Here is a 22,409-nt window from a genome sequence, read left to right as displayed (position 1 = left end):
AACTGATTCATGATAGCTAAGTTAAAATGAATGTAGTTTTCTCTTTTTGTTTCACCTTCTTTTTTTCTCTTTTAAAGACTACTTGTCGCCCAGAAACATCATCTACATAAATATAAAATTGTTGCCAAAAACAAAAAACAAAAAAACAAAAAAAAAAAAAGAAAAATATAGTTAATTGCGGACCCACAGTGGGACTGGGGTGCCATCGCCAACCCCAGCCTTTGGAAAATTACACTACTAGCTCTATATTCATAAGTATTTGTAAAATGTATCATTGGATTGTCTCTTAATTTTTTTCAAAATCTTTCTATTAATTTTATATTTCATTAATGTTTCACAATGTATAATGAGATGATTTCTAACTAATTGGTATGCTACTTAGCATCAATAAGATTTACTTAATTTTATTTATAGAATAGGTCATTTCTTTCTATTTTTATTTCAAAAATAAAAAGTACGCTTACATTTTATTTCCTAGATATTGTCAACCAACAAAATAGCTTTACTAATATTTCACAAATTTAGAAAAGAATTAAAAAGAAAAAAGAAATTATTAGATTTATTTGTTTGTTTTTTTTCTCATAAAGCAATTTTTTCACAAACCTCATGTGAGAAATTACTCTCTATCGGTAATGTACCAATTATTTTTTCCTTTTTCTTTTTTCACACAATCACATTGGTCTCCCTAGACATAATTTCTCATTTAGGAAAATGTTTAAAACCCATAAAAAATCTCTCACAATGTGACCTACAATGATGTGGCATTATACATATAAACTTTTAGTTTGTCATTTCTCAGTTGTGTAGAGTCTATCTCTCTTGTCATATCATTGTAGATTGAATTAAGGATTCAAATTGTGAGTCTCTAATACTAGTCTTTTGTTTCTACCCATGAATATAGTGTCCATTCCTTGATTCTATTATTCTAAAACTCACCGTTGACATTTAAACTTTGAAAATTTTCTTAGATGCTTGTAAAATACCACGTAACATTATTCTCCCATGTCACGCAAACTTATAGAATCAAAATAAAAAACAAATAAATAAAATAATAGCAGGATGCTAAGAAAAATGAAGTGTAGATTAAGTGTAGAAGAATAAAGTTTAGATTAAGTGTAGATTAAATAATCAAATCACATTCACCTAAAAAAAAAATCAAATCATTTGAGTGTCCATAATAACTTCAGCAGAGACAAGAGCTTGTTTTCATCCCATACTCTTACTACCATACCACTCATAATTAAAAATAAACTAGCAAACTTGTTGAACCCTCAATCCTTAATAAGCATGTCTCGAACAAAGATACAATTTGCAAATTCACTGGTGTGGCTGGCATCAAAGAAGAGAGAGTGACATCTGTTGTCACATGGTGTAGAGTAATTTGGGATGCAAGCTAGTTCCCCTTGAACATAGGCTCATCAAAGAAGAGATATTGACATCTGTTGTCACATGGTGTAGAGTTTGGGATGCAAGCTAGTTTCCCATCAACATAGCCTCTGCAACACGGATCCTTTACATCTGTAAACCCTACACAGCACAACACACATGCAGGAGACAAAAATAGCTACTTTACGGCAAAATGATATTAAAAAAAAATTTAAAAAAAATTAATAATGACCAGAAATTAATTATTTGTTCATCGCACTGCCCATTTCCTGTCTTGTTTATCATCGACGGCAAGCATCCCAGAGGACCTATGTTGTTCACCACTAGATTTCTGGCTCCAATGTTATATAGTGTCTTGCAATAATGAAAACATTGAAGGATGGTTAGGTTAGACTCTAACCCAATCCATAGCCATGGAAGCTATCATCTTTCACACTTAAATTACAGTTGATCATCGATTAATAGCAATAATATAGTGTTAAAAATCAACAATCTGATTTGAATGCAATTAGTTAGAAGTTTACCTGCAAACACCATCGAAACTGAATTAAGAGAGAATTTGCAAAATATTCAGGGTCGTGGTGGTTGTTAAAGTTTAAGGTGTAGTCATTGGTCCCCATGGAGATGAAAAATATGGAATTTGCAAGATACTCAGCGAGCTCTTGTGGATCTTCAATCATACATGGCAGATCTTCCTGGACAGTCCTGTTAAATGCGTCAATCTGTGTTTGCAAACTCCAGCAATCACGCTGAGAAGCCAAGAGGAATTAAACTAGGGAGAGGCTTCTCTCCAGTCCACAGTGGACTAGAGCATGCTGTTGGACCTGTGGGACTCACTATGGATCCCGTTTCGATTATCCGAACCGTTCAATATGTAGAACTCATCGAGTACTTCATGTGTGTGAAAAATCACGTTGATCGGATAGCGGTAGTCCTTTGATCAGAATACATTTTTGTCAATGGTAATATGGTTTTAAAAATAAATTATTAATAAAAGTATATTCCGATCAAGAGGCTATCTATATCTGATTAATGTATTTTTTGCAGGTATAAAGGACTCGATGAACTCTACATAATCAACGATTCAGATTATCGAAAAGAAACCCATGGTGAACCCCACGAATCCTACAACACACTCCAATCCACCATGTGGATACCAGAGAAACCTCTCCCATAAAGTAACGTTAACAATGGTTGGGTAAATTGTAAATATGTACATATATTAAAAACAAAAAAGTCAGAAAAAAAATACAGATTTAGAGGATTCACAAGAAGCAAGAAAAAAAACACAGGGGTAAGTGCACCCATGCCTATCTATGGTGGGGAAAAATAGAAGAGAATGTGAAGAAAATGGAACAAGATGGGTCTGGTATTTATGACTGCCAGATGGTCTATAAACCCAAAAACAGGTCTGAGAAACTGAATTTTAGAATATAACAGGAAGTTACACTTTTTGCTGACTAAAATTTTTATTGCAAAAAAATTATTTTTAATTAGCGTAAGCATTTTTGCGACAAAAAATTTTGGTCGATAACCACTACAATAAAATTGATTTTTCACGACTTGCAATGCATGCCGTAAAAACTCTTTCACGGCATGTATACAAATGCCATTATATGACATGCCGTGGAAAGTTGAGTTTTGTTTACGGCATACAGATAAAGTTATAAAACGTAATAAATTAAACATTAATAACATACTTTGTATGTCATACATAATTTTTTACAATATTTTTGTCATGTCATAAATCATCATACTTTCCATGGCATAATGTTAAATGCTATAGAAGATTATTTTTAACATATTTATGGCATACTTTGTATGCCATGTATAATATTTTACGGTATTTTCTTACATGCCATAAATCATCACGATTCACAACATAATTTTGTAGGCCTTAAGTCATTTTTAATATATTTATGACGTACTTTGTATGTCGTATATAATCTTTTACAGCATTTTCTTACATGTCATAAATCATTACACTGCTCATGACATAATTTTATATGCCTTAGAATGTTATTTTTAATATATAATATATATACAGAAATATAACATTGCCTAACATTATGCAAATAGTAGCTTATAAAATGCAATCTGTGAACAAACCAAGCAAAAAGCAACAACTATGAAGTAAGCAAAAAAATCTAATATCCATACACCAAACAACCTTCATACTAACTTCCATCTTTAACTTTTATCATATCAAGCTAATAACAATCTCAAACATACAAACCAAGAAAAGTATCCAAATCATAAGATTTACTAATTTCTAAAATACGACTTTAAACATCCAAAAAGCATAACTACAAATCGTAAATCAATTATTCTAATATTTAGTCCAAAAAAATGAATTGACTAGGCCATGCAACTATACTTCCTATTACATCTTGAAGATCATCCATTGTCATAGCAATTATAGCTTCACGCTCCTTCCTAATTCTTTTCTCAGCTTTTTTTGAATTCTGTGCAATACACAAGGAAAAATAAGAAATAATAGGGACAACAATTGGTTATAAATTCAATTTTATGTTAAATGAGAAATAAAATACCTCTCCACTCATCTTGCTAGTTGACAATTTCATGATTCAACTGTTAATAAGAAAATGGGCATTCACATTAACAATCAGATCAACAACAAGAACAATTAGATCAACAACAAAAGAGGTAAAACACACCAACTACATAAACTGTATCAACACTACAACAAAACAGGGTACTAGGAGTAGATTGAGAGTAATAAGCAAAGCTCTGGTATTTTTTGAATAAAATGAATAACATCAAATTTAACGCATGTTCTCATGCTTTAATAGCCCAAGTGTCTAAATGTAACATAGCCTAGATGAAAACACTATATCAAATTATAGCCAGAGAGAGTCTTACATCCATGCTCTTCACTACATCGGGCAGACATTCATGTCATAAATTCACTCTAATATTTTATTTGGAACTAGGTAAAAGGAATTTTTTTTCAAAACTCTCATCCCTTCAAAATAACATTTCCATATGTCCACCACTAATACACACACATAAACAGAACGAAACATAATATCACCTAGCATAGTTTAGTTAATTAATTTAGATATTTTATTGATGCAATTTCCACTTCCCAAAAAGTAACAGAAAAAAAATATCTTTTATTTTTTTAATTTATTTTATTTCCCCCTTTTCACTATGTGAGTTTTTTTTTTTTTTTTTTTTTTGACCAGCAAGAAAAGCAAAACTTTATTGATGAGGTGAGCAAATACAAGCAACAATAAACATCAATAAAGAAGGGAAGTGCAAAAAACATCATAGCTAAACTCCACAATCCCAACTAGGTTGGCATCAAGGAGGAAGCACAATTATATGGTAGCACTAAACCCACAGATTGACGAGAAACCAATCCAAAACAGAGAAACAAAAAGAAAAACAGTAAAAAACAGACCAACCACACCGCAAGGACAACCATCCAACTCTGCCAACTCCTTCCCTTGTAAAATCTTCCAGCAACTTCTAAACAATACACCATCAAACTCCTTGCCACAGGAAGAGGCACCAGTATTTAACACCCAAGGTAGCAACAAGCAGCACCAATAGACAGCAGCACCAACAGCACCCAAGGTAGCAAAACAACAGCTATAACAGCATGTCAACCCAGCAAACATCAGCAACAGCATTTCAACCCCGCAAACATTAGCAACTGCATGACAACCCAGCAAGCAAACAACACAGAAGCTATAACAGGACTGCTAACAAACTGATAAGTGCACCAAGTACACAGCTACAGCAGCACACTACTACTGCAAACTGTTACTACACATGACAGCAAACACCAGCAACAAGAGAACCAGCAACTATAGGACCAGCAGCAGCAGTTCATAACAGCAAAAACACCAGCAGAGGGCTTCCCATAACAAGACCACAGCAGTGGGACTACGCACCCAGCAACTGGACTACACACAGCAACAGCAGGACTTGACAGCAAAACCAGCACAAGTCGTCCCAGAACACTGCCACCACAGTGCCCCAGTAAACACCCTTCATCTCAAGCAATGTCTGACCTATGAACAAAATCATGCACTCCGTACTGCACACCTGGTAAATTGTTCTTAGCCCAAAATGTAATCCTGGTCTTCACAATGTCCTCCAAATCATCAAAATTAGGATGGCCACTGTTAAACAATATATCATTCCTTAACTACCAAATTGGCAAAATAAAACTAGCGGCACAATTTTCTACACCTTCACCTCTTTTTTCTTAACCAAAGCCCCTGCCCACCACTGAAACAAAGCCTCAATCGACCCAGGAATTACCCACCACATATCCCACCATCTTATATGTGAATGAGGAGTTGAGCCTGTAACATTACCTGATTTACACTAGTGGTGGCAAAGAACAATTACCAGTTCTTCAATTTCATAGATGTGACTTTAATTCTTCATTTACCAAAAAGAGATGAACGATAATTCAGAATTTTAGATATAAAAGGTAAGTAAAAAAGAGAAAAAAAAACTACATACTTCACCGTTAATGAGGATGCTGTTTATGACTATCTGGGCAGGTCCCATTAAAGGCTTTGCGAACTTAGCAAGTAGCAGAATATTTATGTCAGTCCCAATTAAAACCCAAGCGCATGATTCACTGTCAAAATACAGTTTGACAACCATGAGCTTTCTTCCACTTACAAAAACTTGAAAAAGATAAATAAAGGAGTAGCAGGCTTATGAAAAAAAACATAATGTATAATGGTCATAATAGTTAACCTCGAGGAACCACAAAAAAGTTAGGCAGCAGAACCACAAAAAAGCTCGGCAGCAGAATATTTTAGTAATTAGGGGTATGAAATGGAAAAAGGGTGGCATGGCCCAATGGTAAGACTTGCCAAATGAAAAGGTGTTAGAGAAACTTTTAGCTTACTCATAAAAATAAAAATTTCAAAAGTCACGGGTTGGAGCTCACCAGTTTATCAAATAACTTCCTCATTTAGCAGCCAACTTAAATAAATAATAAATTTAAAAATAAAATAATAAATAAATAAATAAACAGCTCTAGCTCAGCTAGTGTCAAAGCAGGTCTAGAGTCTTACTGCACAGGAAGAAATTTCACCAATGGGGGTAACAAAGGTATAGTTGGACATGTCAGCATAGGAAACAAATAAGAGGATTAATTTCAAGCAGGTTGAAGTCAGTAATTTAGCACAATATAAACGCAAGGGCTTCAAAGCATTAAGCATTCTAAATTAGATATTTATTTTTTCTGACGAAATAGCATTCTTGTTTTCGTAATCTCTTCCCCAAGAATCTCATATTAGTTCATCGGGCAACCGTTTTAACCATGCATATAAGCCATATATTGCACCATCAAAATCCACTATTCTACCGCCCTCAAATAGTAAATAGCTCCATGTGACATTCATTAAACAAATACGGAAACCAAAATCCCAAATGTCTACCCTTTCCAGAACCTGAACAGTTTGAACATCGTTCAGTTTTAGGAGTTGCTAGGTGCTGATCTCCACCGTTAACAGTTGAAACTGGTTCAACTAGGACAAGCACTCCTGAGCTTGAACAGCGAGCACAAGTAAGATATCCTGCATAAACTAGATGATCAGCACATAAGCACAGCAAGTATAGACTAGAACAAGCAAAAAGAATAGCTCCCTGGTTTGTAAGATAGATGGGACCAAGAAAACTAGCACGCAGCGGCTTAAACAAATGCAGAGAAAACTTCTTTTAGTGGTCAAGAAGATGGAAGTGGGATAAAAAAAAGACAAAAAAGATGAAGGATAATTGGAATTATTCAAGAGAATCTCTTGATTCTATAGTAAGATGCCAAATTAAGGAATGTAGACCATATATAAGCCTACAATAAATTGGGTCTTGAATGACGAATTTTTTGTGTCGCCAAAGAGCTAATTTCGTCACTATAGATATTTGTGAGGAAATATTTTCCTCACTGGTTTCGTCATTGAATGTTTGTCACTAAAAAGCATCGTGACGAAAAATAATTTCGTCACCAATGAAATTACTTCAGTAACGAAACTTTTTGTCACCAATAAAATAACATTTTGTCGCCAAAAATCCTCATTTTTGTCACCAAATAATTATTCAGTACCATATTATAACTTTAGTTGACAAATAAATTTCACATGTTGATCATTGATGAGAAAATAATTTCGTCACAGTAAAATGTAAAGTTGACGAAATTTTTCGTCTCCAAACGTCATACATGGGTGACAAAATATATTTCGTGACAAAAATATATATCCGTGACGAAATTTTTAGTCACCAAACAACAAAATCAATGAAAACTTTCATATATAAGTTGCAACAATTTGTCACAAAAAATATTTATTAGTGACGAATAATCACTTTGTCATAATAACAAGTACAAATGACAAAAAAAATTCGTCACTAAACTTGTCCTGTATTTTATATTTTAATTTAGATTATTATTTCACAAATATCCCTGTTCATATCCCAAAAGGCTTTTAAATGTACTAAGAAATCCACTAGCTATTATACACCACTCCACAAAAAAATTCACTATACAATTTATATTATAAATCAAAATATATCCATCAAACAAATTTAATAATAATCCATTAAGTATAACAAAAAAACCATCAAAGCAAATCCCAAAATGAACTAACATGGAGTCCATAAAAAAAATCAACACTCGATCTTGATTTGTAGAAGTATCAATTTAGGGAAAAAAAATTCAAGTATGCTTCCAAACGTCATCAAAAACCAATTTGCAAAAACAATAAACAAGAAAAACATCAACATATTATCAATTACATTGTATAGACCTCTCTATCCATGTCAATACAAATTGTGTACACAATCTGCACTCGGTAAACAAAATGTGATTAAATTCTAGAGAGGAACTTAATAATGCACTTAAGGAGATGTGCATATAAGAAATGAACGATACCAATAGAATTGATAGCCACATGCGACAATTCCAATGAATGCCCTGAGACTAAAATTTAGTACTTATGGCCTATTACTGCAGTTCGTACTCTGTTTGATTTTCTCTGTACTCAACTATATACGAAGTCCAGAGAAGTTAAAGCAAGATATGCTAATTTAAGGGTGTAATATTCTAATTTTCATTAAATATATATCCCACTGCCAAAAAGAGTGTTTCCTCTCTTATCAAATGCAGTGATAATTATAATGTATTATTCAATAACATAAGTAGTAAATGGACAGATATAGGGTCCTGATCACCAATTCACCATAAACTCATTTCTAGGCACTAACTTTAAGTTCAGAATCAATTTTCCTATTACTTGTACAAATGAAGTCTTAAGTGCCAAATTCTGGCACTTAGTAAAACATTTAAATCTAAAGTTTGCAAGAATCCGCTGGTTCATAAAACTGCCCAAATTCAAGCAGCCAGTCAAAACTTTCCAACATAACAAGGAAATTTCTGAAGATGGGAAAACTAGGGAAACAAAACAGATAGCACAATTACTTAATATTATTAAACGTAATTAAATAGATAACAAATTTATGGAGTAGGACTAGCATAATGAAGCCACATCAGCTAATAAACCTTTGCTAGAAATCTATTGACAATCCCCCCCCCCCCTCTTTCTATCTACAACAAATAACCTATCTGTTTACTGTATTTGGCAGGAAAGAAACTCTTGAATTTTTCAATCTATTAGCTCTCCTGTTGAGGTGTTTCAGAGGAGAATTGTCAACCCTGTAAGGTTTAGAATTCTTTCTGTGAAAGAACTTTAATAAGAATGCCGCTAGTGATTGGTTTATGGACAGATGGAGGCTCCTTTCCTCTGTACTGAAACTGGGGTGCTTTCTTATGGCTATGGCACTAACGCTCTGAATCTTATATGCTTGGACTTACTACTCTTGCAGGTCTCCTTAGGCTGTGGGTGCTTGTTGGCTGAAGCAGCTCCTTATTTCCTCTAATGAGCTTCTTTGCAGGTCCTGCTGGTACCTCTTGAGGGATGCTGAGGGTTGAGGTGATGTGATATTTAGGTTGAGGGTTGAGTGTTGTGAGCCCAAAATGCTTATCCGTATTGCATTGTTCTCATATGTTTATCTAATTGTTTTCTCTGCAGTTTCTAGCTAGTACTGCTTGTAAGGAGAATGAGGGTTGAGATTGGTGAGGCCAGATATGTTAGGTTACTGTATTTCTTGGATATTTGAGTGATGTGAGTTCCTATATGTGGGCTGAGTGAAAGTGAGCACATATGTTTTTACTCATTGTTTTCTCTACAGGTTGTCGAGCTGGCCTTTGGGTGAGGGAATTCTTTGGTTGTGCGTTGAGTGAATTCAGGATATATATCTTTGTTGAGTGCCTCTTCCTGTGTGGGTTGAGTGAAGTGAGCCCTATATGTGTTGTGGTGTGTTACCTGCAAATGAAATAGAGTATTGTTCCAAAAGTATTGAATAATTTCTCCTTCACTATCAATTTAGAGAAAAAAATTTGGGACCTATCTATCTCTCTCCCCTCCCTCATGAATCTACCTCTTTGTCGTCAATAAAGTGGCTCTCTCCTCTCTTTGGAGTGTACATCTTTGTTATTATTACATTGGGCAAGTTATAAAATAAAACAAAGAAATATACAAGATTACAAGAGGCATTCCTAAGGCAAACAACAAACCAACCCAAAACAAAGAGGCACAAGAAGCTAACCCTAGCGAAAAGAACCAGCCAAAAAAAATAACTAAGCAACCTACCCAAGGAAAACAACAAACAAAACAAAGCCTAACAAAAAGATGCAGAACTCAATGCCCCACAAAGAAGCACCAGCAAAGCACTACTAAACTAAATTTTAGGCCTATTATCTTTCCTCTTATCAAACACATCTTTGGGAATGGGCGTAATACTTTCCTTTGGCATGATAATTGGCACACTTTAGGTTCTTTGTGGTCTAAGTTTGGTGAGAGGATCATCTATGATTCTGCTATTCATAGTGATTCTAAGGTCAGTGCTGTTATTGAGAAAAACTCTTGGAAGTGGCCTGTGGTTAGCTCTTGGGAAATTAAGGAGTTAATTGATAACATTCCTCTATCCCTTACATCCCAGTCAGGATGATGATAAAGTTCTGTGGACTCCTGCCCCCAATGGTGAATTCTCTATCAAATCTACTTGGAATTCCTGGAGGAAATCTTTTGCCAAAGTTCCTTGGGCTCATGTTGTTTGGGGCTCACGTATTATCCCAAAGCTAGCTTTGTTACTTGGATGGCTATTCACTGAAGGCTTAATACAGGGGATAGGCTTTATCTACTTGGTTTATCCCAACATGTGAATTGTGTCTTTTGCCAGAACACTTATGAAGATCATAATCATCTATTTTTTCACTGTCCTATCTCTGATAGAGTGTGGAGTCAGCTGAAATCTATGATTAATGAATCTTGGCCTAGTCTTCTTTGGCCTGAGTTGGTGGAACATATCTCTAAAGCTGTTAAGGGGAATTCTATGGGCACTATTATTTCTAAGCTTGTTTTTACTTGCACAATTTACCAGCTGTGGCTTGCTAGGAATAATAGGATTTTTAATAATGAAATGTACCCTGAAGAAGTGGTTATCAAGAGAATTGTGGATATGATCAGATATAGAATGATTTCATTGTCTAACTTGAAAGTTCATTCCACTCATAACTGGTTTCTAAGCAAATAGAGGCTGCCTCACTCCATCTTGAAGGACAGTCATGGTGCTGGAAGCAGCAGAAATATGAGGGATGGGAGTTTAGTATATGTGGGTTGAGTGAAGGTGAGCAGATATTGTGTGTTATCTAACAATCGTCTAATTTTTGCAGGTTGTAAAAAGCTGGAGTGTGAACTATTATATACCATTGAGAGTTGAGTGATAGTGGGGACTATATTCATACCTTTACTTGAGTCCACAGTGAGAGAGTTGCCTAATGTTTTCTTTTATTGGTATCTCTAGTTTCTCTGTTTTTTGCAGGTACATGGAAAGGCTATACATTGAATGGTGTGAGTGTTATAATTGTGGGTTGAGTGGTGTGAGACTTGATATTATGTGTGGTCAATCAATTCCCGAGGGTTGTGAGATTAAAAATTGTGGGTTGAGTGAAATTAGCTCATATATTGTGTGTTGGTTACTTTGTTGTATTCTACACAGAGGCAGGCTTCCTGTTTGGTTGTACTTAATCCATTTTCTATATTGGGCAGGTCCTATTAATCTCCCAAGTCCTGAAGTTGGATGGTGCAATTGTAGAGAGTGCTGGCAGTGACATAGAGGATAGTTATATTGTGACTACTGTACAGGGTGTTATCTTGAAGTATGGCTGCTGGACACACATGCAGAATGACAAGGCTTTTCTATTAGTTTGTATATATTATTTTGTCACTTTTGCTCTGTTGCAGAGCCTTTTTGGGTCTACCCTTGCAGGATGTGCAAGGAAAAATTCTGGTATTTGCGACAACCCTTTTGGTTTGTTTGACTTTGTTCTTAGCCCACATATGCATAGTATGAGGCCCCTGAACAGGTTTATGCTCACTGATTGCAACCAGATTTTATTTTCCTTAGGGTTTCTATTGTGGGTTTTTTTGTGGTACTTTGGTGATACTTTTTGGGGGCCCACCTATGCACAGTTTTAGTTGTTTATCTCTATGAGCCGTTGTTCTCTCTTTGGATTTAGCTTGCTGTTTCTAGGCAGGTTTTTATCCTCTGGTTATGTATAGTTCTTGCTAGGTCCTGGAGCATACCCCTTGTAGTTGTGTAAATTTTCTTGTCTTTATTTTATGACTTATTCACCCAAAAATAAAGCACTACTAAACTAAAATAAATCAACCTAGCAGAAAAAATAAAACCACAAAAAGGAGAAGCCAACCAAGGGAGCAAGCCTTCTCAGCAGGCCAAACCAGTCGCCAAAAGCAACACCACAGCAGGCCACACCAACCATAGCAGCAGCCAAGCAAACCCACCAAAGACAAGACATCCAAAAAAGTAGAAGGACCAACTGAAGACCCATTTTCCCACATCCAGCAGCTAGCACATACAAGAAATCAAGGCAAATGGGCAGCAGCAAACAAGCAACTTGGACTAGCAGTGCCATGGACATGGATTACCTAATGGAAGACGGGCTATGAACATGGCTAAGAGAAGCAGAGATTAACAAACTAAATCCATGTGCAGCTCACATGCATTCATGGGTTCTTAGATGGTTGGAACCTGGAGCACACAACAATAAAGGTTCAATTATCACTGATATATTGTATTTGTATCATGTAACCTCTTCTTTATTTGGAAAAATATGAGGCCAATGAATTGATTTCTTAATGACTTGTTATGGACTATTTTGATTGTGTAGGTCTCGGTTATTAATATCTGATCATTCCTTTGTCAAAATTTGCATTATTGGAAATGTTTCTGATAGGATCTACCTCTACCATTGTTGCTATAAGTGCTGCTAAGCAAAGATAAAATATGGGAACAGATTGATGCATTGAGAACTATAGTGGGATATAAAGCTGCACCCCATGCAATGTGCGCAGAGGAACTAAAAGCTCTCTACATCTTCACTGGAGTAGAGCCACCCGAGCCTATCTCATATAAAAACCAACCATTTGATCTTATGGAAGTCAATGACAAGCTTCTATTTCCCATGTCCATAGTTGGAGTGAAGTAGGTAGAACTATTTCTCCGTATGTTATATGGTAAGGCTAAATGAAAAGAAAATAAATAAAAAGAAAACTCCACACAAGTGTAGAGACCACATAAACAAAGAGAGATGGGGTCTGTGAAATTGTTAACAGAAGGAGACCTCAAAACAGCCTGCAAGGAGGAACTACTCAAAGAGAAGATGCCCACAGCCAACTAAAACAAAGGCAAGAAATAATGGCAGTAGCAAAGCGTCAAGCATCTACAAGGATCCTCAAATAGCTAGGCATGGTATCCAAGAAGAATCAGGAGGCTAGTCCAGCTAGCAAGGATGATCATAGAAGCAAAGGAATCAATCCAACTCATAACCTAAGTAATCAATTTTATTTTTTTATGAATAACCTAAGTAGAAAAACCAATAAAATAAACAGATATTAAACAAACATTCAAATATAGAGAGGAGTTGAACCCTAATTTTATTAAAAATACTGATTAAATAGCTTATATGAATGACTCAGAAAAAGAAAACAAGGTCAACTTCTTTCCTAAACTTGATTGATTGCAAATTGCAATAGTGTTTTAGTCCAGCAAGCCAACAAGGATTTTGCTATATAACAAGCAACCATTATCTAATAGATAACAAACTTGTGTTGGGTCAATCTTAATTTACGGTTCATTATTAAAGTGCTAGTTGCATTTAAAAATTTTCCTACTGATATACAAACACACTTCAGAACCTCAATTAAGATCTGGGAAAAAATGACCAAATTACAAGAACTATAATAATGAATTTCAAGCAAACCAGATTCAGACCCAAAAAAGCATGAGCACTTGGAGAATTTGAAGTGGACTGCACTCAAAGCAAACATGTGCATATATAACGTGCTTGTGTCTATCTGTGTATATCAATGTCAATCTTTGCGGCAATATATACTTACCTAATCATGTAATTTAAGGCAGAATTGCTCTGGCTATAATATTTATCAGCAATATTACAAATTTTTCAAAAAAATACTTAGAAAACATTTAGATAAATATATATATAAATCACAGTCATTCTAGATAAGATTCACATCATACTAATTTTAAATGTATATCATATAATTCATATTCAGATAAAATTTCAGATACCTTTTTTTTGTGTATATCATATATCATATATCAGCAATACTAATTTTATTCACAGATTTTTTCACAAAATAATTCTTTCACAAAATTTTATTTACAGATTCATTAAATCATCAACCATATAATTCTTTCACAAAATTTTTAGATAATGTCTCCAACAATTCTACTCAAAAGTTAAACCGGAAAAACAAACAAAGAATGGGATCCTAGTTTCTGTTAGATATGGAAAAAGTAATTGATGCATATATGTCAATCTATTAATAAGCAAAGCAATCTTTTCTTCGGAAGAATAGAGAGAAAAAACAAACTCAGATTTGAAAAAAAAAAAAAAATGCAGCAAAAGAAGAAATGAAGGAATATGCATTACATGATTGAAAACTCATATTTGAATCTCTCTTAAAAACCCATCACAAAACTCAGATTTGAACAAGATTGAAAACCCATTACAAAACATGTGAACAATACAAGGGAATATATATATCTTCTCTTTCCAGCCCTAGAAAACACAGAAACACCAAATCAAGAAGCAAAAGGTCCAAATCTAGAGACCCATTTCGTGAAAAACACTACAAAGAAACCCAAAACAGAGAATAAGGCCTCGTTTGGGAATAGGCTAATTTAGTAACTTTTTGGTTATTTGGCTAAAATATGAGCTAAAAAAAACTAGTATATTTGGGATGACTTTTTGGTTTTTTACGAAAAGATGTGCAAAAAGTAGAGAGAAAAAAGAATTTTTTACTTTTTGGTATGGATTGTTGGCTTTTTGGCTTTTTTAATAACTTTTTGACTTTTTGGCTAGCCGGCCTGTTGCCAAACGAGGCCTAAGAGAGAGAGAGCAGAAAAAGAGCAAGGAGAAATCACGTACTAAATCGGCAAGAAGAGAAGATGCGGCGGTTACCGAAAAGACTACTAGTGGCGGTGGCGACCGACAAGGCTAATAAAGCGACGACGATGGCGATCAACGTGGTGGAGGAGCAAGAGGTGAGACAAATAATATCCTATTTTGAGAGAAAGAGAGAGAGAGAGAGAGAGAGAGAGAGAGATGATAAACGGAAAAAGAGAGATGATAAGATGATAACAGGGTGAAAAAATTAATGCCCTACTTTTTTCATTGCGGCTTAATATATCAACATTTTCCCATCAAAATTGAGAACATTATTTCCTCATAAAAGATCTCAAAAATATTAAAAAAAATTTGTGCCGAAAATATATTCCTCACAAATAATTTTATAACTAGTGATAAATTTTTTTCTTACCAAAAGTCCCAAAATTTTGACACCATCCAAAAAATTAGCGGGAAATTTTTTTGTAACCAAACTTAATTTTTTTCCACCTAAAAGAAAGTATTTATTGACAAAAATAAATTTCGTCATCTATCACTTTTATTTTTTTATTATGTGACAAAATTTATAAATTCCTCACTAATTATTTTTATTTAGTGACGAAATTTATTTTCTTCACTAGTTTTTGTCACCAAGAGGTGCTGATGGAAGAGAACACGAGGCACTAAAGGAAATGGGCAAGCGAGCTCAGAGATGCGACATCGGCAACAGCACTGAAGGAGGAGAACAGGCGACATCGGCGATGGCACGAGAGAAGAACACATTGAAGGAGGACTAACCAGTGTTTTGTTTTGAGAGAGTGATATGAGAGGGAAAAAAAAAAAAAAAAAAAAACAACGAAACAAAAAAACAAAAATAAAAAAGGGGGAGGGGGGGGAAATTAGTAATCTATTTTTTTTCTGCCAATTTGTCAAAAATTTTCCTCTAAAATTAGTGAATTTGTATTTAGTGTAAAAATTTGTAGTGTAAAAAAACGGGGGAAAATTTCGTAATTTTTTTTATTTTTTGATATTTAGTGTATTTTTTTAAAAAAAATCACAAACATTATACTTTTAAAGTATATTTATGTTAGGCGTGTCTAAGAATTTAAAAAAAAAAAAAAAACTTAAAATATTAAAAAAATTCATTGAAATTATTAAAATACGAAAAATAAAAAAGTAGAATTTTTTGAAACTATTTTCTGAAAACCAAAACCAAACAAGCTGATTACTGACTAAAATATATTTCTCATTAAATAATCTTAAAATATTTAAAATCAAGTTTTTCAAAAAAAAAAATGTAAAATTATTGATGACGAAAATATATTCCTCGCTAATAATTTTATTATTGGTGGCAAATTTTTTTCTCACCAAAAGGCTCAAAATTTTGGCACCATCAAAAAAAATTAGCGGGAAAACCTTTGATGACAAAACTTAATTTTTCTTCACCTAAAAATAAGTATTTATTGACAAAAATAAATTTCGTCACGAATTATTTTTATTTTTTTATTATATATGACAAAATTTTATAATTCGTCACAAATTATTCTTATTTAGTGACGAAATTTATTTTCTTCACTATTTTTCATCACCATAGGTTACTTTTGTTGTAAACACAACTTGATCTATATTAATGCTTGTAAACATAACCACAACGGATGTCTAGCAATCTCAAACTTACCAAAATACCCTTGACTCTCAAAACATAAGCCTCTAAAGACAACACAGTTTTAGAGTTCGATTGTGTAATGATTGTATTGTGTTAACATTATATACACCCTAAGCCTCTAAAATCTTCTAGACAAACTGCTCCTGTGCTCCTGCCCATAGTAGTCCAATCAAAGTCTATATAGCTTTACACTGTAATGGCTTCTATAAAATCCTTGAAAGGGTATATTCAAATGTGTAAGTGGCATGTGTAAGCTAGAGCAATAAAAAAAAAAAAGAGCTGTATCAACAAACCAGAATCACCAGAGATTTCATAAACACTAGTTATACTCATTACAAAATTCACTTACACACATACATGTTACATTTTAATAAAACAGTAAAATAGAAATCTGAGCTCATAAAGCACAAGATAAAAATTAAAATTAAAGATTAAAAAAAAATGCCAATTACAATTCACGCAAGGACAGTACAATTCACTCAATCTAACAACAAAGTGAACAGCAACATTAGCTCGTATACCAAATTACATGCATAATACTACTCAATTCATCGAATCAACAATACTTGAGGCACTACTACCAACCAAAGATCATAAGATATCCAATAAGCAATTACACAATCAACACAACAAAAAAATGCCTGATTTGACTCAGTTCTCTCTCAACTACTTGTTCACCAAAAATTGATACACAATTCTCTCTACATCTGACTCAGATGCACCTATTGAAATCAAAATAAAGACAAAAAATGCAGCTAGATCCAGAGATCTAATCAATTAACAAAAGCATCAAATTTCAACATCGATACAATATATCATTGATTCTGAAATCAATCAACTCACAATATTGTCGAGAGCAACGACATTGAGGAAAGTGGAAGGGCGGCGTGAGGACGATGAGTTTTTGTTGACATCTTCGTCAGCAAGCAAAGCAGATGCTTGGCGCATCGAATCAGCGAGCTGAGCCAATTCGTCGACCGCGTCCATTGACTCAATGAATTGGAGAACTCGATTGAAGAGAGAGAGAGAGAGAGAGAGAGAGAGAGAGATGATCAGATCAAAGGAGGAGGAAGGATCGCCATGTATGTAGAGAGAGAAAGAAACCAATTCGGACAATGAAGGCTTTGGCGGACTGTTTAGGGATGACACAGAAATTCGGCTTTATTAATTAAAAATAAGTTCTTTTTTAAAAATAAAATTAATGTTACAAAAAATAGTTCATATTTGTGTGTAACTTTTTTAGTAATTTTTTAGACAAGCTTTAAAGTTTTTTTTTTTTTTATAAAATTATAAATATATCCAAATAAGTCTAAAAAAATTATAGCAAAATTAGAGAGAGAGAGAGAGAGAGAGAGAGAGAGAGAGAGAGGGGGGGAGGGGGTTTGAGGCAAAAACATGCATAGATAGAATGAGAGAAAGAGTGGTGAACGGGCCTTAAAATAATGTTTTTGTATTTTTTTGTTTTTGTTTTAGTTATTGTATGTTTTTAAATATTTTAAATAATTTTTTTTACATTTTAAATTGAAAAAATTTACATATACTTAGAAGAAAAATATTTTTTAAATTTTCTAAAAAAAATACTAAATTAAAAAAATATAAAATTCAATACATTTCATATGTATTATATTTTTTTTATAAATATTTTATTTTTTAGCTGTATCTAGATTAGGCCCATCTAAAAAGTAAAATATAAATAAATTATTGAAAGAAGGGAAAATATCAAATCAAGGTAATTTAAAAAACAATAATTACAAATTAGTGAGAAGCAATATAAATATTAATAATTAAAATTATAAACTTTTTCATGAATATATAATTTTTTTTTCTAAAATTTCACTAGGTGCAATTATCTCTTAAAAGAAGACACTAAATTATAAAATAATGTATAAATTATTTTTTACGTTGTCCTCAATTAGAAAAATTTAAGGTGGGAAGCTTGGTTAGAAATTGGTTAAAAAAAAATCGTATTGAACTTTTTTTTTTTTTTTTTTTTTTGTAGAAGTTTTCACTACATGTTAATGCATGCCGTGTAAAGTTACAATATTTTACAACATGAAATGTGTATCTTCTTAAGTGTAAATATTTTACGACATATTTTTTAAGTCTCAAAAATATACATTTTTTGCGATATATTTTTGTATGCTACAAATATATGAATTAACAACTTACATGGTATGTATGTCGTTATTGAAAAACCATTAACAACTTCCAAAAAAAAAAAAATGTCGTAGAGTATACTAATTACGACATGCATTTGATATATGCCATAAAGTTGAAGCCGTAAATAGTTAGTTTTGTTGTAGTGAATACATGTGGTCGTGAAATGTAATTCATGACTAAAAAAAATCGTTAATCAAATTAATTGACAAAACAAGTATTTGATGACTAAACTTTTGGCCGTTTGAACATATAACTACAGTGACTACATGATTAAAAACAAATATTTGGTCTAAACTTTTGGTTGTTGAACATATAACTACCGTACTAAATCATTTGGTAGCTAAAAAGTTAGTCGCCAAAAGTACTGTTTCTCCGATCAAAAATGTTAGTGCGAGTAACAATATTTTGAAATCGGACTGGACAGGCTGGTTGAACCATCGACCAGACTAAAAGTTTAGTCCGGGTACGGTTCAACTAAATCGGTTGGGCTCCCATTTTGTTAAATGGCAAGCAAATTTGCGAAACTATGTTGCTTAGGAGAATTGAGCATAGAACCCAATGGAAGTAGCATGACAAATAACTACTAACTACCATACCATATTCAACTTTTGTTTATATTTGATAAATATATATCTATATTACATTTTCTTGCAATCATTAATATAATTGATGTATTTTATATATAATAATATATTTATGAAATTGTAAATTTATCTTTAATTTTTTTTTAAAAAAATAAATCAATGTATCCTAATTCTTATGTTATTATTAAATAAATTTCAATATATTTATAAAATAATTATGGCGTTATGGTTTGATTCCAATTTGGCTCAACAGTTGAACTAGTGGTCTCCTTACCTGATCCCTTTTCTGGTTCTCTTACCAACCTGATTTTTAAAACATTAGAGAGTATTGAAACACTGACTAACGTATAAAATTAATTTCAATCATTCAATGTATTTTCTAGCCCTTTTTTTTTTTGGGGGGGGGGGGGTTTAACTGGACAATTGCTTGGCAACAATACTACAAATCCATAATTAGCTACCCAAAATTTGTCCAGAAACAATAATTAATGGTTCAAATTCATTTCACTAGTAAATGCCACACTTCATCAATTTAATTTCCACTACACATACTCATTCTTAGTAAAATCTAGACCCTTAATTCTAGGATACCAAACTTTTCCATTGCTCAGCAGCCATTAACTGCACTAAAAGTGTATTAACCTACAAAATAACTTAGAATTTAAGAAAATATTTAAGATCCACAAACAAGTCTCACAAGTGTATCTATAATAATGTGATATTATGCATGCCAATTTTTAATTTGTTATACATCTAATAATATAGGCCCTTCCCTCTTACCACATCATTGTAAATAGATTTATAGATTAGAAGTGTAGGTATGTAACATTACTCTAGAATTTAAACCCTATATTTAAATTGATATTATTTGTCATGAAAAAATCTTCACATTTGATTATTGATTCTTGACAAATTTCGATTCTTTTTTTTGATTTATTTTCTCTTGGCTGTCGAACAAATATTATTTGGACCCAAGCCAAGGTGATGGTATCTACTAATACTGCCCATCACTGTGTAGGGTTTATTGGTCAGTGCTTGTGCTGGGCCTACCTTGCCTAAGTTCAACAATTAATGATTTCGTTTTCTCACACAACTTTTATCTATTTATTTATGTTATCTACATATATAAGAGGAAAAAAAGAAAAAAGAAAAGGAGTAATACATCTTCCATATAGTTTTTTGGGTAGGGATAAGATCTCTTTCATACCGTATCTCTCTATATCTCTCTGTACTTTTTCGTATAGGTTTCAATCCGAACCCGTATCAATGATCCGAACTGTCTGTCTCGTAGGCCCAATAATAAAGGTCATCCATGCAAAAAAATTAACTTTATTAGAAAATTATAAATACAAAATAAAAAAAATTACATTTTGTTTCGTAAAATGAATGGCAAATATAATATAAAATTTAAATATCTATTTTACAAAACAAAATGTGATTTGTTTCCATATTTATAATTGTCCGATTTTCATGGATGACCTTCATTGTGGGGACTATGAGATAGACAATTTGGATCATCAGTATAGGTCCAAATTAAAACCCATAAAAAGAGTGTGGAGAGGTATAGAGAGATGAGTTATGAAGGGGAGCTTATCTGGTAGAAGGAGAGTTCCAAGAAATAATTTCCATTTTTAGTTAAGATCTCTCAGTATTATTATTTTAGTAGTTTAAGTTGTTTGTCCTATCTTTTATATTGTTTAAGTGATTTTTAAACTTTAAAATTTAATAATATAAAATTTATATTTTTAGAATTCTATTGATAAGATCTTTCAAACAAAATACATGAGTAATATGAAATTGTATAAATAAAAAAAAAATTATATTCATAAAATTTCACTAAATTGGTCATTGAAATTTCACTGACCAATTGAAATTCACCAACCTAGGTTAGTGAAAGGTCAGTGAAATTTTACTGACTTGGTTATCGAACTTTTAAAATTTCACTTACTTAAACAAGTTTTCTCATCGAAGTTTCATTGACTTTGATTGACTTGGTCATCGAAATTTCACTAATCAACTAAAATTTCATTGAACTAGGCTAGGTCAGTGAAATTTCAATGACTTCACTGATTTGGTCATTAAAATTTCATTGATTAGCCAAAATTTCACTAAATCAGACTTGGTCATCGAAATTCACTAACTAACTGAAATTTCACTGACTTGTCTTAGGTAAGTGAAATGGCATCATTTTTTTATTTTATTTTATTTTATAGAATTTTGTATTCATTATGAATATTGTTTTACAAATCTTGAGGAAATGATTTAAAAAATAAAAATTAAAAAAAAAACAAAGATTTAAGGGTATTTGGAATGATCTAAGAGGTGTTTTGAGAAGATGGTTAAAAGCTGTCTTTTTAGTTTTTTTTGGTTTTTTTATGTAAAATGTGACGTGACCCAAAATCGGTTAAAAGTTGGCTTTTGGTTTTTTTTTTTTTTTTTGTATTTTCCCAAATGGCCCCTAAAAAAGTATATTTTTTTGAATTTTTATGAAAAGATGTGCAAACAAAGTAGAGAGGTGATGTGATCCAAAAAAAAATTTAAAAAAAAGGTGCTAATATAGGAGATGCCACATAGTGTCTTAGATAAAAAAGTTATAGAATTTTCAAAATTTTAAATGAGTTAAAAAAGTTATAGAATTTTGTCACCGTGTGTTTTGGAGGACATAAATTAATACATAAATTATTATTGTCCTTATATTTCTAAAAAAAAAATATATTATTAGGGTTCTTAAATTGAAGACCAAAAAAGAAAAAATTTCAAAAAATATGCAAAATTTGAAATGAGTGTTTTAGATTTCTTTATATTGTGATTTACACCATGTCAAATTTAAATATACACCATAAAATTTGAAAAATATGAATTAAAGTATGAGATTGGACTGTCTCCAGTCCATATTCGGATAGGATAGTCCAGTTCGGCCCAATAGGTTCTCTTTTGGGCCCTATTTCGATAATCTGAACTGTTTAAATTTTAGGATTTGTCAAATATATTATTCTTGCAAAAAATAAGTCGATCGAATAACGGAAACCACGCATTTGAAACAATTTTGAATTAATGGTTTATTTTCTCACCGTCT

General features: G+C 32.7%; 1 long non-coding RNA gene across 3 annotated transcripts; it reads right to left on the bottom strand.

The window, feature by feature from the left end:
* Window positions 1-1,065: 1,065 nt before the first annotated feature.
* LOC114314949 (uncharacterized) lies at window positions 1,066-17,746 on the bottom strand. Of its 3 annotated transcripts, XR_014344109.1 has the most exons (7): window positions 17,433-17,746; window positions 6,822-6,959; window positions 5,890-6,010; window positions 4,814-5,805; window positions 3,939-3,978; window positions 1,911-3,851; window positions 1,066-1,740 (listed from the first exon to the last, which is right to left on the bottom strand). It is a non-coding gene; the product is annotated as an uncharacterized LOC114314949 (long non-coding RNA). The 3 variants fall into 3 exon arrangements; XR_014344107.1 differs by lacking the exons at window positions 1,066-1,740; window positions 1,911-3,851; window positions 3,939-3,978 and having other exon boundaries at window positions 4,632-5,805; window positions 17,433-17,733; XR_014344108.1 differs by lacking the exons at window positions 1,066-1,740; window positions 1,911-3,851; window positions 3,939-3,978 and having other exon boundaries at window positions 4,632-5,805; window positions 6,834-6,959; window positions 17,433-17,727.
* Window positions 17,747-22,409: the final 4,663 nt, after the last annotated feature.

Source organism: Camellia sinensis, chromosome 11, assembly GCF_055761805.1.
Source record: "Camellia sinensis isolate YWXY chromosome 11, ASM5576180v1, whole genome shotgun sequence".
In the NCBI taxonomy this organism is placed as follows: Eukaryota; Viridiplantae; Streptophyta; class Magnoliopsida; order Ericales; family Theaceae; genus Camellia; species Camellia sinensis.
The sequence above is the reverse complement of the archived record's forward strand: the minus strand, read 5'-3'. Positions and strand labels throughout refer to the sequence as shown.